Genomic DNA, 16,401 nt, shown 5'->3' with positions numbered 1-16,401 from the left:
GCTCAAGTTTTCTTTTTTACAGCGAAGCTATTAGCCTCTCGGTGGTCAGAAAATTTCGTGTCGTAAACAAAAAACCCAGACAGGACACATCAATTCCCGCTCAAGGCGTCGAGCGCATGCGTCAGGGTAATCTGGCGTACCGCATAGAGCTCAGTATTCTTGTAAAGAAAAAACCACAAAACAAGCATCAAAACCGCACTAAGGATAATAAGGCGCGAGTGAACAATAGGTACCATGCCCCCCCTCTCCCCATGTATTCTGGTAACGCCGCCTCTATAAACATTGCCTAACGCGTCGCACGCTTTTATGGGAAGGGTAAGGATGCTTAGTTCAGGCACTCATCCGCTATGGGGCGCGCGCCGGCAGACATCTCGCCTTGCGTCACTGCTCGCGATTCGCGAACGCTGCACCCACTTCTACGACGTGTCTGTCAGCTTTCCTGCTGGGTTTCAAGGGCCGTTTCGCTCACATCTTAGTCACGATGGGGTGGTAGTTCTGGGGCGCGCTGGGGGTGTCGCTCACTTCATACTTGCTGCATTTTTCCAAAGATAACTGGCAGAGGCAGAACTTAAACAGTGTAAGAACATTTTAATTGTTGGATAGCCAAATAGCGAACAGAAAAACGATATTTCCGGGTGGTGCACCCATTATTTTACTGATTTTTTTTCTCTCTGGACAATAAAGGGAAGAAAAAATTGCGTGCACATTTTTTGTTCAGGCGCTAATTACTTCCACCATTACTTTTCCAGAATTATCACGTGCTTGTAACTTTCAGAAGATTATAGAAAACAAAAGGATAAGCAGCTGAGGATCCTGCTACGCCGTCCGGGTGCTTCTACAGTGCATTCCTCAATTTTAAAAGTGCATACCGATGCGAAGTGTGAACAGCGGAGACAAAACAAGACCGAAATGCGGATGGGACAGACGTAGGATGCCCCACTAAGAAAATTTCGGGGCCCGTGATGCAAGTAGATAAGCGCGCAAAGCCGGCATCAGCCTGCGGCAGCATAAGTTATTTTGCTCCGAGGCAAAGGCGGTTTTATCAGCGACAGACCAAGACAGGCAGGCATGGTGAAAAACAAGAAGGCGTAGGAGCGCCGCCTGGCGAATGCTAAGCAAACTTTCAACTATCTTGCATAGTTTCCGAGAAGCGGCGCTGGCCGGCGGACATGAAAGCACGCAGGAAGGCTACGGAGTGAGAACGGGTAGGAGAGAACAACAGGAGAGTGGCTGTTTGGCCATTTTTTTCTCACGTGTTAGGCAATGAATATACAGGCGGCGTTGATTCTGGTAAAGATTAGGTTTGCAACTGCGTTCGAAAAAACAGTTTTGCCGTTTCTCGAGGGCTAGCGCATGCGTCAGGCTACGCAGGACCCAGCAGTTCTCGCCCAAGACGCCGAGCGCATGCGTCAGGACCCAGCATTTGCTGCCAGAAAAGTTGAGTGCGCGCGACAGGCCCGCCGAGGCACAAGGAACACTTCCTACCTTTTATGCACGAGTACTGGTTCACAACAGCTGCGCTGAACATATCCACTTTCGCAGGGCGGGATGGCTTCCATTTTTTCCCCGTGACTGCTTGGTGAACAGTTTCACGGACGGGATTAGTGAGCTGTGTATCCTTGCCGTACGACAAATGGAGAACGGACATGACCGCTATGAAATACAAATGGGGAGGACAAGGGCAGTTGCTTTCTTTGATGTCAAACTCTTCTCTCGCGCACAGTAACTCCACTATTGCAATGTATTCAACTGAATGATCGAGTAAGAAGGTTTTTTCTTTCTCTTTTAACTTTTAATTGACCCTGTGTGCACCCATTGCTCCCTCAGCATAGGGCTTGTGACACGGAAGTTGTGTAGTCAAGGGAGCCAGGCGGTTTTCTGTCAGCGGCCTCGATTAGTAGGCTGCCTCAAATGAACACTACATTCATGTGCTTGACAATCTGCTCAACCACTTGTTTGCCAGTGTGCATACAGTTTTGAGTATCCATAATAACAGGTTTACAAACCAGTACATTATTTTAATTTTATCTGGTAGCTCTTTTGTGACGCAGCTTCTAGGGAACAGATGTCTGGTTGGTCGAATGGCTGTGGATAGTTGTTTACCCATTGTTTCGGCCTATTGGGGGACCGCAATAGCCCCCCCCCCATTTTTAAGGGGGGAGGGAGGGTGCGTTATGGTGTGGTTCAAGCATGCAAGAATCTCAAATTGTCCAGGCTAGTGGTATGTCGTTTCGAACAAATGTGCATCGAGGCGAAATTCATATCAGGTGGATGTCCAGAGTAGAGGTGGATGACACGACGTATTTGGAATACATGTCTTGCTCTCTTGCCTTGTTGCGACAATAAGTGCGTGTTTGTGATGGTACCCCTCGAAATGCCCCTCAGAAACATGCTATCCCTTAGAGTCAAAGCTAAAACCGCCAGCTCTAATTACGACTTCTCCCTATTTCAACGCCAGCCAGGGGACAATGGAGCGACACTTTTTCATTTATGCTTCTGCACCTGGAGTGACAGCTCGTTACACAACATTTTAGGCATTGTTGGGCTCATGTTGCGTGTTGACTACTTCATACGTGAGGCACAAGCAAATGAACCTAGTGCGACAAGGACTGTGCAAGTTTTCTGGCGGGCAGTGCCCGTCGAGTAGCGTTTGAACCATGCTTTCGTTGCCGTTATGGCTGTGCCGGCAGCCCCCTTCTGACACCCAGCTCTGCGTCGCGGCCACTTTTGGTAGCAAATGACGTTCCATAATGTGATGGAGAAGTTTCTTGACCAGAAAAGCATTGAACTCTGGTAGCGCAGAAAAAAAAATCAGTAGCAAAGCATGATCAACAAGAAACCATGGACAAGCAGCAAGTATTCCACCAAGATGTGCGCAGAAAATACTGCGTATAACGTCTTACAGTGCAAGGACTTGATAACACAGAAAAAATAAAATGCAAAGGAGACGGCAAAACACCATACTCCAGGAAAGAAAATATGGGCGTAGCTTATGACCACTTCATAGCGAAACGATATTGGAGCAAGGCTGATTCAAACTCATGAATAGAGACTGACATAACTACAGCCTGTGGTAATAAATTCCAGTTTTCTATTCTAAAAAAAACATTTCAAAGTGTCTACCCTGATAGAATAAATGGAATTAGAGGCCCCACTACAAATGTCCAAACATGTTTTTTGGTGGTGGCTTTTGGTTGGTGGCCACGAATAGCACCAATATAATCCTGTGGCGTCATAGAGAAGTCGCAAAAAGTGGCTGTGAAGTCGCCACTGCTTCGCCTGTTTACTCAATATCTCGACTATTCCTCTGAAGTTTGCAATAAAATTGGTATCAGTGTTATCGGGACAAAGCAGTCATAACAAACCAAGCTTGTATTTTGTCTTTGTGGCCCCTTATAACACTGGTGGCATGGCAATGGTGGACGGACTCTTGCCGCTTTCGTGTCACTGTTATTCGTTACCCCTCCCTTTGCTCCCTCACATTCACCGCGTTCGGAAGAACCAGACCTCCCTTTTCCCATTGCTTCCTCAAACTTTGCAACCTTTCCACGCCGACTGTGCAAAAGTGTAGGTATGTTACCAACATGTTGCTCCGAGGCGGAAGAGCCAGATATTCCCTCTCCGCTTACTCCTAACTCCTCTCCAACTTTTTTTTTCACACGTTCACTGGTTCCTGCAAAGGACCCCCTTGGATACGGACAGATGTTTTGCCTAGACCGTCGTTCTTCAAGCACTTATTCGCAAATAAGCTCACTTTTTAGGTTGCAGAGACCTGCACAAACAAAAATCATCCTACTGATAGTCTTCTTAGACTTAATTGGCAAAGCTTGCTTGAATATCCGGTTCGTTTTGATCCGGTTAATGGCCCTTTCCACATGAATGCGGACAGAGGCAATCCGCCTGGTCTCCGTCACCTCCTTTTCTGTGAGCTGCTTCTTTCCTGCAAAATAAATGCGAAAGCATTTTTAGCCGCCATGCATTGCAAGTTAAGGGCACGTACCTTTCGTGAAGGCTGGGGTGTTCAGTTTTATTCCTTGCACCTGCAGCTCGTCGTCCAAGATAAAGCCTCGGTCGGCCATGATTTCATCCCCTGGGACAAGGTAGTCGCCTACACTGTTGTCCCTAGTGATGAATTTATCTGAGGCACGGCCCCCATATGCCTTTGAGACAAACATAATGTAGCCACTTGGCGCAATGGCTACAAGAAATTTCACGGTGTTGTGGGCTTTGTAGTTGCTATACGTCTGCGCCCTGGCCATGAACTTTTTGGCACGCTGTAGCATGACCTCTGTGCAATCGAGAATGCACGTGGGGCTGTCGTAGCCATTCTCGATAAAAGACGCCGGCATGCTGTTGGTAATGTGGCTCCTTGCCAGCCAGACAACCACATACTTCATAACTTCGGAAAGTATGCCAAGCATGTAGTTTACCTGGTTGCCAACACTGGACACCGATCGCTTGAAATTGCGAGCCAGATGCCCATAGAGGAGTCAAGGTGAATCCTCATGAGGCACATCATTAGTTGGTCAGCTCGGGACAGTTTGCACGACTTTTTTGCAAGTGCCCCCACTGCCTCGACAAGCTTTTTGAACACAGCCTCTGAAAGTCCAGTGTAGAAAAAAGTGTCATCTCCAGATAGCCCTTCAACAAAAGACGGCTTCTGAAACCCAAGTGGTGGGCTTTGACCATATGTGTGATCTTGATGACAGGGATTCTCCCACTGTGTTGCAGTGTCACAGGTTGAGGCCCGTAAAGAATGCAAGACAAGAGCTTAAACATGAGACATTTCTTCAAAATTTCAGCAACCGCCATTATGACACTCCAACTGAAACTGCAGTTAGCTTTACGTAAATTATTATCCAGCTCAACACACCAAAGGTCCACAAAGGCTGAAGAAATTGCATGCATATTGTTGCGTCCCCAGTGACGCTTGCATTTCATGCTCTCATCTACTGCACCGTGGCATTAATGTAAAGGCTGGTGACTTCCAGCACTTCGGTGTTCCCCATGTGTATGCATGCATCTCAGGGAAAAAAAAGATTGCAAAATGACTCAAAAGGCTGCACCAAATTAGAATCTGTGAGGCCTGTGTGCAAGGTAGCTGTGAACAGTCGTCCATATAGTCATTACCGTCACACATTAGTGGGCAAAGCCAACTGATTTAGCCAAAATGCACTAGAAAAATAGTTCGAACAATGGCACATAGACGTAAGAAAAAATGACAACATATTTATTTAAAGCTTTTGAAAGCTTACTATGCCCGCACATAACTGGTTACACTACAACGCTATTGTGTATTAGCTACAAAAAGAACGTGGCAAGCTATTTTAAAGGGATCCTACAACACTTACCATTGACTACTCGGAATATACTTGGGGGTAAAGTCTATTGTCCCAGCAACCTCCTCCCGCAAGAAGTATGAAAATCCGTTCCCTATCACCGAAACTACGCGCAATGAAAAATCGCGCATAAATGTTCCCTCTCAACTCAACCGCGGACAACGCGACGAAAGCTGCGCGCTCTCTCCCGGAGAGGGGGGCCTTTGTTCGGCGGCCTTTTTGTTCGGCGGCCTTTGATATCTCACAGGCCGGGGAGTTTTGTCCTTTTCCCCACAACGTAGACGGGTCTATTTCCGGTCTGGTGCCACAAAAAAGCAGGCATGGTGGCTTGCTCCCAAGCAAGCGCTCAGGTAGGGCGTTTTTGGAGCAATAAACGATTGTTGCCGAGTGGGCTCGCTTAAAGTGGAATATTTAGTTCGTCACTCAAACTCCGCGCGCACTGAAAACAAAAGAAACACCAAAAGCATGCGGACAGGTTCAGACATAGAAGAGGTTCATACACAGCGCCGACGACGGCTGATCGTCACAGGAAATGCCAGAATTTAGCCGCGAAGTTGACCGGCGACGCCAATAGGACAGCCATGGCCCGATTGACGTCGCAGAGGCCATGCCGAGGGTGCATAATGAGGAGAATTGAAGAGAGAGCGGTTGGTTTTTCCGCGACTTTCACGGCGATTTGCGCGCTTACCGCTTCACGTGCACGTGTAATATTTGGCTCGGGTGTTCCTGGAAGTCTAATCTAAACATCGCGCAGGTTTACTTGCACTGCACGAAGAGTGTTGCAGGGTCCCTTTAAGTAGCCTGGAGCTAAGACCTTGTGAGAGAAGGTGCTGTAAGGTATACAAAACACATTTTCAGAGTGAGTGCGTTGACTGCTGCTGTGCAGAATTGATGAAATAAGCTCAACCCACTAGTTGGGTGTGAACTTTACAATGGTGGGTTTCAGCACTCCCCACTTGTCTTTCTTCTACAGTAATGCATAGGTGCTTTGACGAGAGCTTTTAGTGTCGAGACCCCTTTATTAAACAAAATGCCAAATTAACACCAGTCAAATGCATTGCATTAAAACAAATGAGAGGTTTTCTGTCCTGTAGTAGTAGCGTTTCAAAGCAAAGCTTTCTACCCTTAGCAACCAACGGTTCTTTCGTGGCGTGTGGGACAAGCAACTCCCAACGCGGCGGGAGGGGGGGGGGGGGGGGGGGCAAAGGGCGCTTTTCACTCATGGAGCACAGTGTAGATGGTGCGGCGATAGGGCGCTATTACCCAGCGTTCCCCGTGCTCACCCCAGAGGCCGCGTCGGCAGGACCCTTCTGTCGGCTTTGTCGTCTGGTTTAGCGACGGTGTTGGGCCTGTTCTGGCGCTGCTTTGCGTCCGTTGTGCGCTTACTACGCACAGCTTGATTAACTTGTTCGACAGCACCTTCAGGGTAATCTGCACCCGAATAAATTATACCCGTGCCACACGTACACGAAAAATGACATTTAGTGCTTAATGCCTTAAGTTTAACCCTTTCAGTCACCGTGTCTTTGTATGGAGACGCAACTTTCTTCGTCATTTTCCTCGTAAAAACAAAAAAAGCTCATGCTGAAGAGCGGTGCGGCTGATGTTTGAAACCTACGGAAATGAAAGGTAGCACCATGTTATGTGGAATGGCGAAACCGCACTCAGAAACATCGTTTCAAAATAGACGCCACCAAGTTTTGTGGGGGCTCCGGTGTGTTTCCGTCCCAAGTTCTCTTTTACTGCGGCGCAAATCATTTATAAAGGCTAAAACACATCTTTCATGTGCAGAAATTATTATTTCACCTCCTTGTTTGTAAACTGCATCAGAATATTTATTATTTTTATAGAGAAAAGCAGGATTGAGTAATAATGTCTCTGTATGAGGACGCGACGCCATTTGCGGGATAAGTATTCTAGAGAGACTGAACTTTTTTTCTTCCCTCTAGACACTGCTAAACCTCCAAGTATGGAATTTTTCTGCCGTGAATAGAATAATTCGTGACTGAAATAATTAAATGGTATTAATTCGCTGCTACACGCAAAAATCTTATGCCATTCGCTCTAACCTCATTTTTGGTTTAAGGAGTTCCGCACAACTCATTCGCCTTCACGAATGCCTTAAATCTGCCTACTCTCAAACGCGAGGAGCATGCAATGAAACCAACGAAACTCTCAGCTCCAGAGGGTTGACACGGAAACGTAGCTGAACTTTGAAACAAGACGATTTTCTCTGCTCTCTTGGTGGCGAAGTTCTGAACAAGACGAAGTTCACTAAAACAGCAGCAAAAAGGCAAAACATCGCGTTGCTCATCGTTCCAAATTTTACGGATTTGGCTACCGCTGGCAGGTGATGGCAGCTGCTGAAGCCACTTTTAGAAACAGCTCACACTGTTTCTTAGAAAACACTATTTCGCATAATGTTTCCTTTCACAAAAAACATTTCTAACCTTTGACAGACGTCTTTCTCTACATTAAAAGCTACTAAAATATGAGTGCATTTCTCTTTTTGGTCATTATCACCACCATGCCAAACACATTTAATAGCACGGCCCGCCCAAATAATGTCATTCGGTATCTTAAGGCCTAATACAATTTATGTCATTTTCCGTGTATATGTGGCACGGGTATGAAGTGGTCATACGGCAAAAATATGTCAAGGATTCATTAGCACGGCGGGAAAACAAAATGTAGAGACCACTTACAGACATCTGGCCGCTACAGAAACGCCACCTTTTGCGCATTGCTTGTCACGAATGGGACTCCGAAATTGCTGAATACTAATTCGGTTGTGTTTTAACCCGTATTACAAAAGACGAAAGGAGCAACTGGTTCTGATAAATAGGGATTATAAAATTTCTCTCAGCTTTCTCACAATCATCAAACTTACTAAACTGACTAGTTTAAATCTGTATAAATGGGAATCACCAAGCTCACATGCCGGATTGTTTCAGTGTCTGCGCTTGTGTAGCGCGGTGATGTATGGCCACATGGTATTCGATCTCGTGCGCAAGTGCACTACTCTTAAAAGCACACGTATCGAGGTATCCCAGCGTTAAGACTGGCGTGGAAACCGCACTCACTGAAATCAGTGAAGATAATTTAAATTGATAAAAATGAATACTAATTATAATAGTTTTATTCCTACTCAAATCGCGCGGAGCCAGGCGCAGAGCGCTGCAAAAAGCGCTCATGTCAATGTAGCCCCTTCCCAAACTTAGAAGCGTCATATAGGTTTACGTAGACGATAGTACATTCAACAAGAAATGAATATTAATAATAGTAGTTTTATTCGTACTTATATCAGGTGGAGCGAAGAGTAGATCGCTGCGAAAAGCGCTCGTCATTGTAGCCCATACCCGACTTTAGAAGCGTCCGACAAGTTTCCGTAGCCGTTATTGCATCGAACAACCCAACACATTTGTCCAGATTTCGTTTCACCGCACATATCCGCTCACAAACACCACCAAAACATTCAACGCACCGAAGCAAACATGACAAAAACAACGCCTGGCTGCGTAGTCCAATGCACCAGCTCATTCCACTAAGAAGGGGAGCGCCGAGTGGTGGCGCCACCCGTCCAGCTGCCCGGTCCCTATACAAACACCATAAAAAGCCCTTCTAAACCTGTAACTTATGCTCATATATCAAAGTGGCGGGACAGGAGTGCAAGGAAGAAAACAGGCATTTGCCTAAGGTCCGGTCTCTACTGATCGCGCTCCCCATGAAGGAATATTTAGCTCAGTAGTCAAGAGCTTAAAAAGACGTGGGAGTTCTGGAAAGCAAAATTGATTGACCGGCAGTGAACAAAACGCTCGGTACATGGTCGCGTTGTATCCGCTTGCCTCTATACCGCTGTACATCACAGCTGCCTCGTTTGCTTCCAGTTTCTTATGACGCAAACAGCAGCTGCAGTCGCTGTTTGTGCACTTATTATGACCGTCTGATTACCCATTTGTCAGCAATTAAGCCAACTTTCGGCACCAAATCAGGGCTAAAATAGGTATGAGAAGTTCATGATTTACCAGCACAGGGAACGGGACGGGGAGCAGAAAGGCACGGCACGAGCGCTGCGTCCCGTGTGTTTCTTTCGGACTTTCTTTCAGTTTCTTTCAAACTTTCGTTCTTTCAGTCTTTTTCTTCAAAACGAAAGGTGAGACTTTCGTTTGAAGCCAACTTCCTGGTTACCTTCACTGTCCCTTTAAGTGGTGCCCGGTGAGCCGCCCTTTGGCTGGCTAACACGCCGGGGCAACGGTTAGCAACAAAGTCAAGCTGCTCTGTTTTGTTTCTCGACATTCTTTCGTCAGACATTCTTTGGACAGAAGGCTTCAGGAGTGCGCGTTTTGACACAGCGTTACAGGCCCGTGTAGCAGGACAGCGGGCGTCTCCGGCGGCGTTGAGCGTGAGCGAAAAATTGGCGCGAGCGAAACTTGGGCATGACGTTTTTTTGATGCCCATAGAAACCTCCGGGATAATTAGACGCTGCCCCTAAGAAAAGGTGTTCGAGTAGGTGCGCCAGCTTTTCACCTTTTGCAGGGGCGGCTAGGGGTACACGCGCGTCAGCGCCGTAACACGTTCGCTCTTCATACCCGTGTGACGGATGTGTTCCCGTGTATATATATTGGGCACTCTAGTCACTCAAGAACATGACGGACTCTTCTATTCTATATAATCTTCGTTATGCGACGACTTAGAGGAGACCATGAATCGTCGTCCAAACATTTAAGAAGAGGCGCGTTTGATGCTATCTTGTAGTCAACTGGTTAAACGCGAACCGATGGATACGAGCTATTGTCCCTACTATATAAAATAAAAATTACAACCCGTCGCCAGGTTTCCATTCCCTCGACCCTGCGGGCGGGACGCAATCTACGCAACGCTCTACCCACTGCGCCACAAAGCCGACACAGAACGGAAGGCTACGGACACGCCTTATATCATTGACTCATTCAAATTACTGCTGACGAGCGCTCTCTCGTCAGCAGTTGCCACAAGTGCAACAACATTAACGTAACGCAAACTACCTAACGTCGTGCGCCCCCGGAAATGCTCTGCATTTGATCGTGCCCTTCGCGAGGGGGATGTTGACGCTACCTCTTGCAAAGACCGAGTACAACCGCCGAGAACAAGGTCCCACGAGCGGCGCGCGCGCCATGGACTGGTGGCGCCATCTGTCAGATGCGACGCGAACTACTATTTTCGTAGCCTTTTTGTTGATTCGCTCGCTGAACAATAAACACATAAAAGATACTCTGATATGGTTTCAGTTCTTTAAAATGCGTTTGCAAGAGCAGTTACGGTATTTGAATCAAAGGCCCACTGCTTAACCGGAAGTACGTCACGATGAAATGGACGCAAAAGGGACGTTTTCAAAAGGGACAGTTACGAGAATACCACCCCCGGTGAGCCACAAACATTTGAGGAGCGGGCAACGAAAGCTTGAAGGGGTCGACGCTCGTTAGCGGTAACGCATAGAGAATGGGTGAGGGGGAGGCAAGGAGACATATTGAGCCCTGGCGACGCGCTCGAGATGACGCCTTAGCAGAGCGTACCGCCCTCCTCCTCGCCAGATGCTGCGCCTTCGTTTTATTCTTGCCTGGGGTTCCTCGTTCACTTGATCGGCTACGGGGACACCTTCGCCGCCGCCGCGGAACTCTTGCACCAGGCGCCAAAGGCTGCGCAGTAAATTTCGCGCAGCTTGCACTAGGGGTGCAAGGCTGAAGAAACACCAGAGCTGGCGACCCCTCTCCCTGAGTCCGCGACCCGCCCGTTGCACCTGACATTTATTTCCGAATTTCTCGCTGAAAGTTTTCTATGGCTAGCAGGCCCGGATCGTTTCGTCTACAGGCTTTCACATGTCTCCCAGAGTGAACCGCGTTAGCACGTGTTAAAACCCACGGTAAAGTTGAAAGCCAACGCCGGCGCTACGAATCCAAAGGAAATGCTGCAAGCCCGATATGCGATGATAGCCAAATCGGATAGACGCCAGTTTCACAAAGCGGGAGACAGGGTTTCTATTCCGACCACCGGAAGTGTTTTTAGTCTTTCCAATTGGCTGACATGTTATTGTTCCCCGCCGCTGTTAAGCACGTACCCCACGTGCCTCCTTTGCGGTGGCTCAGTGGTTAAGGTCGCAGTTCGATTCCTGAGGTCTCACTAACTACATTTTAACACGAAAAATGTTTTATTCCCGGGAACACGAAGATTTCTCTGACGTCCTATCCGCCACGGAAGTGACGCCAGTACAATGAAGAAAGTGCCCTGTGAAGGGTGCACCCCTGCACTCAGTGTCTTCTTCCGGGAAAGCTACCTTTAGTACTAAAGAGTACGTTATACATAGGGTTGTTCGTTTTCGGGTTCTATATTTTCACGTGAAAGTGTTTTATGCCTCGATACCACAAGATTTCACAGACGGATTGTCCGTCACGGAAATGACACAAGTACACCTTTTCCGAAGCGACCCGCGAGAAAGACGTCGCTCCTGAAGCACACCCACAAAACAGCCGCCGACCCGCAAATCGTGCTCAGCTGCAGGCTTCTCTGAACATTTCACTTTCGTGTTTTACTGATTCCTATGACGGATGAATCAACCACCGTTTTTTTTTTCTTGAGTCTTCGAGGTTTTTTGGTGTGATGGACTGAGAAGCCGAAGCCTCTGGTTCGAAGTCCTGGGACACCTGCACACATTTTATGGGTTATCGCGAAGGAATGAATGTCCAGTTGAACGCCATAGACGTTTTGCTTCCTCCTTGCGTTCTGGAACCGCTTTGGAGTTGCCGTTTGAGACACTGTTGTTTTTGCATCCGTCAGAGCGCTTTCAATGGCGTTTAGCCATCTGCTACGTGTCGCACCGCTGCTCCTTGCTGTCGCCGTCTAATGGAAGAGTTGGCTGCGATCCGGTTCCTCCTTCATCAGCGTTCTTTCGTTCGCTTTCATCTGTGTTTACCGCCTTGTATGCCCGCCTCTCGCAGCTGCTGAATATAAAATCAGCTGTTGAACATCTCCTGGTACGGAACGCCTAATTAGGAGCTATGTTTCATCAAAGGCTAACAGACGCCATTCATTTCGTCAAATGGGCTATTATCAGTGCTTTCGAAATAAAACGATATAAGAAAGATTGGATATATAGTATTTGTGACGCTTAGAACAGGTCAAATTGTAAGAAACATTTGTGCACGAAATTCGAACCTTAGGTAATAAAATGTCTTTCAATTTCCCAGTTAAAAATATTTCGGCTCCCCTCGGCACAAAAAGAGCGTTTAAGTATTGAAGTATTACGAAAGCCGGAAAATATTCTTTATGATTGCAAGTGTCTTCGACTAGGGAAGATTTGGCAGCGGGATTCGCGAGGGCAGAATAAGTAGTCAGGTTTCATCATGTTTACGTTGTCTGAGAATACGGCTTAGGTAAAGTGCAGGTTCATCAACGAAATTTTCTGCGTGGGAGGTAAGGAGGGGAGGTACTTATAGAGCTTATACACCGGTTCACAGGTCCCCAAGTCAGGTTACAAAGATTCGCAAGAAACTAATTTCTTCAGGAGGCAGTTCAATCCACCACGCAAATCTATTCCGCCACTCAGATTTCACGGTTGGTACGGGAGGCAACGCATAAATCAGAATGCTGGGCCTTAACTCTTTTTCCAATTTTCGTGGGCGACATCCGCATCGGTGATTTCTGAATAAGTGAATTCTGGGCCGTCTTAATGGGAAAATGGAGGCAGTAGTGCGAAAAATGCGCCATATTCTGAAGCGCAAATGAGGGCCGCTTTTTCATAACTGCGCAACAGACGAATCCGTTCATCCCAAACCCGAATCCCTCGTCTCGCTGGAGGCGTAGCTTACCAACCGCAGGAAGAGGAGGAGAAAGCCTTTATTACATCAGGAAGACGCTAGGTGAAGTGGGGGAAGCGGGAGTAGAGGGTGGGATGTTCGTAGCTTGGGACATCTCGAAAATAAGCCGTTCAAGTTGACACTGGTTGGCTCCTTACGAAGGCGAAGGAGGCCACGTGGGGTGAGGAGAGCAGGCTCACGGCTCTAAACTTAGGACAGAGTGCTTGCAGCCTTTCAATTGAGAACGGGAGAGCGCCCCGCAGACTTTCACTTTCCCAAGGTTACATAACGTGTTACGAAATAAAACTCCAAACCATGCCGATATATTGACACGTGCTTTCGCGCGAGGGCTTTACGGATGGCCTCTCACTATCACTGTGACTTTCTCGGTCATTCTCTCACCCATCCACATTACCTAGTGAACAAGAAATTATTACTTGTTCGAAAAGTTATACCCACTATCCTCTATATTGCTTCGTCCTTGAGGGTGCCTGTAAATAAATAAATAAATTGATTATTTAAGCTAATTCTTTTTGTTTCTAATGAACGTTGAGGGAAGGTCGAAAGCTAAAAGCGAGCCCAAGCTTCTCTGATGGTGCGTCCAATCGATCGTAAAAGCCTTCAAAGACACAAATCGCAAACGAAAAACGAACCCATGCTACAATTTTTCGCGCACTAAGTGAACGCATCTACGAACGATATAAATGTATCCCGATACGTTGTAATTATGCGATAGGCGTATACTTTTGTGACGTTCGAATGGCGACAGCGGTGCCTGGCTGTGTGCAACCGGTTAACAGAAGAGCCGACGTGTGCACCACCGCACGGCAGACGTCCCCATGCTGATCCCCCCCGCCCGGTGGAGGCGTCGTCCAAGAGCCCCAAGTTCCCCGAACGACCACCCAGCTCTGTCTTCCCTCCACTCACCAGCGAAGGTGATAAGGCCCGCAGGCCCACCGATTGGTCACTCGCCACCCGCCGTTGTCGGAGACGCCGTAGGACACTTCCCAAAGCGTTCCCGCATCCCGGCCGAAATCAACACGACAGTCATCCATCGTGCCCATCACCGCAGACTAGCAAGCCCGCATCGGCATCTTGAGTTCACCCTCATGGCCCTGCAGCGTGCGTGGACATCATCGTGCCCCGGAACGGGAGTCCCTACCCTCCCAGAACTACAGAGCAAGCGCACCCCGTGGACCCCAGCCACAGAACGAGAGGCCCCGTGCACGCGGTCCAGCGCCAGCCGCCTTTCTGACCTGCTCCTACGAGTCACCATCTCGTCGAGTGAGCTCGTCGGCACCAGCCGAACTTATTGTTAATTAAACTATTTCTATAGAAAAATCTATATTTCTATAGCTCCCCTATTTCTATACTAATTCTATAGCCCCTCTACTCCGGGTGGACCCACCTAGAAGGTAGCGAGGCGCTATCCCCCTATCGGCGGCGTCACAGCGGTGGGATCTGCTTAATTGAAATCACTGAGTTCAGGGCGTGAGACTTCACCCTCACGCCACAGAGGAAACGAGGCATCACGGCTGCAGGCGCCCGAGAGAGCGCGTTAGGGGCAAACGTCACAAGACTAGAGGGAATGAGTAAAGATTGTTGTAGTTCGTTTCCCCGAAGTCCGGTGTCGATCAGGAACCCAATCGCCTGGGCTCCGGTTGATTTGGCAGGAGGCTGGCAGGGCGATGGCGTTGAAGTTCTTGGAGACGGTGGTGGAATTAACGAACTCGAGGCGTTGGGGTTGATTAAGTGAAACGAAGAGTTTATATACAGCTATTGACTGTAGAAAAACTGGGTACATGAGTAAGAAAGTGAAAAACTTCAAACTGCAGTTAGACGCTAGCTCTAAGTGCGTACAAATCACTGGAGCTTCTCAAACTCGTCTAATTCTCCTATCCTCGGAGCGTACACAACCCGCTCGAGAAACGACGGCCGAGACTCTCTTCTCGCCGCAGGATCCGTCTAGTTGCCCGGTACGGCACTGTACCCTAAACTTCCGACGCGATCCGAACCTCTAGCCTAGGGGGCTCACAAATCCCAACCTAGCTATAACGGCCGGACTACTTGTCCCGCCGGGAACTGCCCAGCTCAGCGCTCAGGCAAGAATCCGTTCTAATGGCCAAGTTCGGCCTTATAACACCTCGAGATCACGCTCTCTCGGGAACGCCCCTATGGCATTCGTACACGCGTAAGGGAGTGCCCAAATTCACGTGTACAGCTGTCACTCAGCGCACTACGGAATATTTAATGAGGCGCCACCATCTTTGGGTCGACGGCCCGCACGCGGGCTAGCAAGCAAGCGCGAGCCCGAGGGGTGAGGGCGAAAGGCGGCGACTATGCGGCGCGCGTTCCGACGTTGGTAGTTACACCTCCCCGCGCGACACGCCGACGGTTCCCGGAACCCGCGGCACCGTCTGCGTTCGGCTCAGGGACCGCAGAATCATCTGCCATTGGCGTGTGGATTCCGTCGGTCCAGTGCACAATCAGGAAAAAACTGAGCCATGAAACATCACCCACCGCTACTGAGCTAGCGGCTGTAAGGGCTGCCCTTCATTTCATTGGTGCATATCATGCTCGACGATGGGTGATCTTCTTAGACTCACGGGATGCTTTGCAAGCTCTAAGAAGGCTGTCCAACCACTGCAGTCAGCTTGTGTGTCAAATCAGTGAAATCCACACAGCGGTAGTGCGCGCGGGCCATCACATCGTGCTTCAATGGCTTCCTGGTCATTCAGGAATAAAAGGAAATATAATATCTGATCCAGCCACCAGCGCTGGCCACTCTCTGCGTAACACCACACAGCTTCCTTTCTCTCGAGAGGATGGTTGTGCCCTTATCTATCGAACTGGTTGGAGAGAGCAAATGTTGAAGTGGGAGCACCCTCACAGCGGATATCCACCTCCACATGGAATTGACCCTTTCTGTAAATTCCGTGTTCCACCCGACCTAAGCAAAGCGTCTGAAGGTGTGCTGCATCGTTTGCGTCTCAACGTGGCTTACACCCGAAGCTTCAATTTCAAAATAGGGTGGGAGGATTCACCACTGTGCCCCACGTGCGCTGTACGGGAGACTATCGAGCATTTGTGTATATGCCCGCGATTTTCCGCTGCGCGAGTTACAGCGGCGAGCTGCCTGTCTCGTGTTCGACGTGGAGCAAGCCTTCAGTTGTGTCACTTCCTTGGACCCTGGGACAACAACAATGACTCATATTTAGGGACAAAAATGCTTC

At 48.4% G+C, this 16,401-nt stretch overlaps 1 pseudogene; it reads right to left on the bottom strand.

Moving 5' to 3' along the window:
* Nucleotides 1-465: 465 nt before the first annotated feature.
* LOC144175436 (uncharacterized) lies at nt 466-14,223 on the bottom strand (annotated as a pseudogene).
* Between the last annotated feature and the right edge of the window lie 2,178 nt (nt 14,224-16,401).

This window comes from Haemaphysalis longicornis, unplaced genomic scaffold (genome assembly GCF_048455015.1).
Source record: "Haemaphysalis longicornis isolate Haplotype H1 unplaced genomic scaffold, Haemaphysalis longicornis Haplotype H1 scaffold_3, whole genome shotgun sequence".
NCBI lineage: Eukaryota > Metazoa > Arthropoda > Arachnida > Ixodida > Ixodidae > Haemaphysalis > Haemaphysalis longicornis.
Note: the sequence above shows the minus strand (reverse complement) of the source record. Positions and strands in the feature narration are given on the sequence as shown.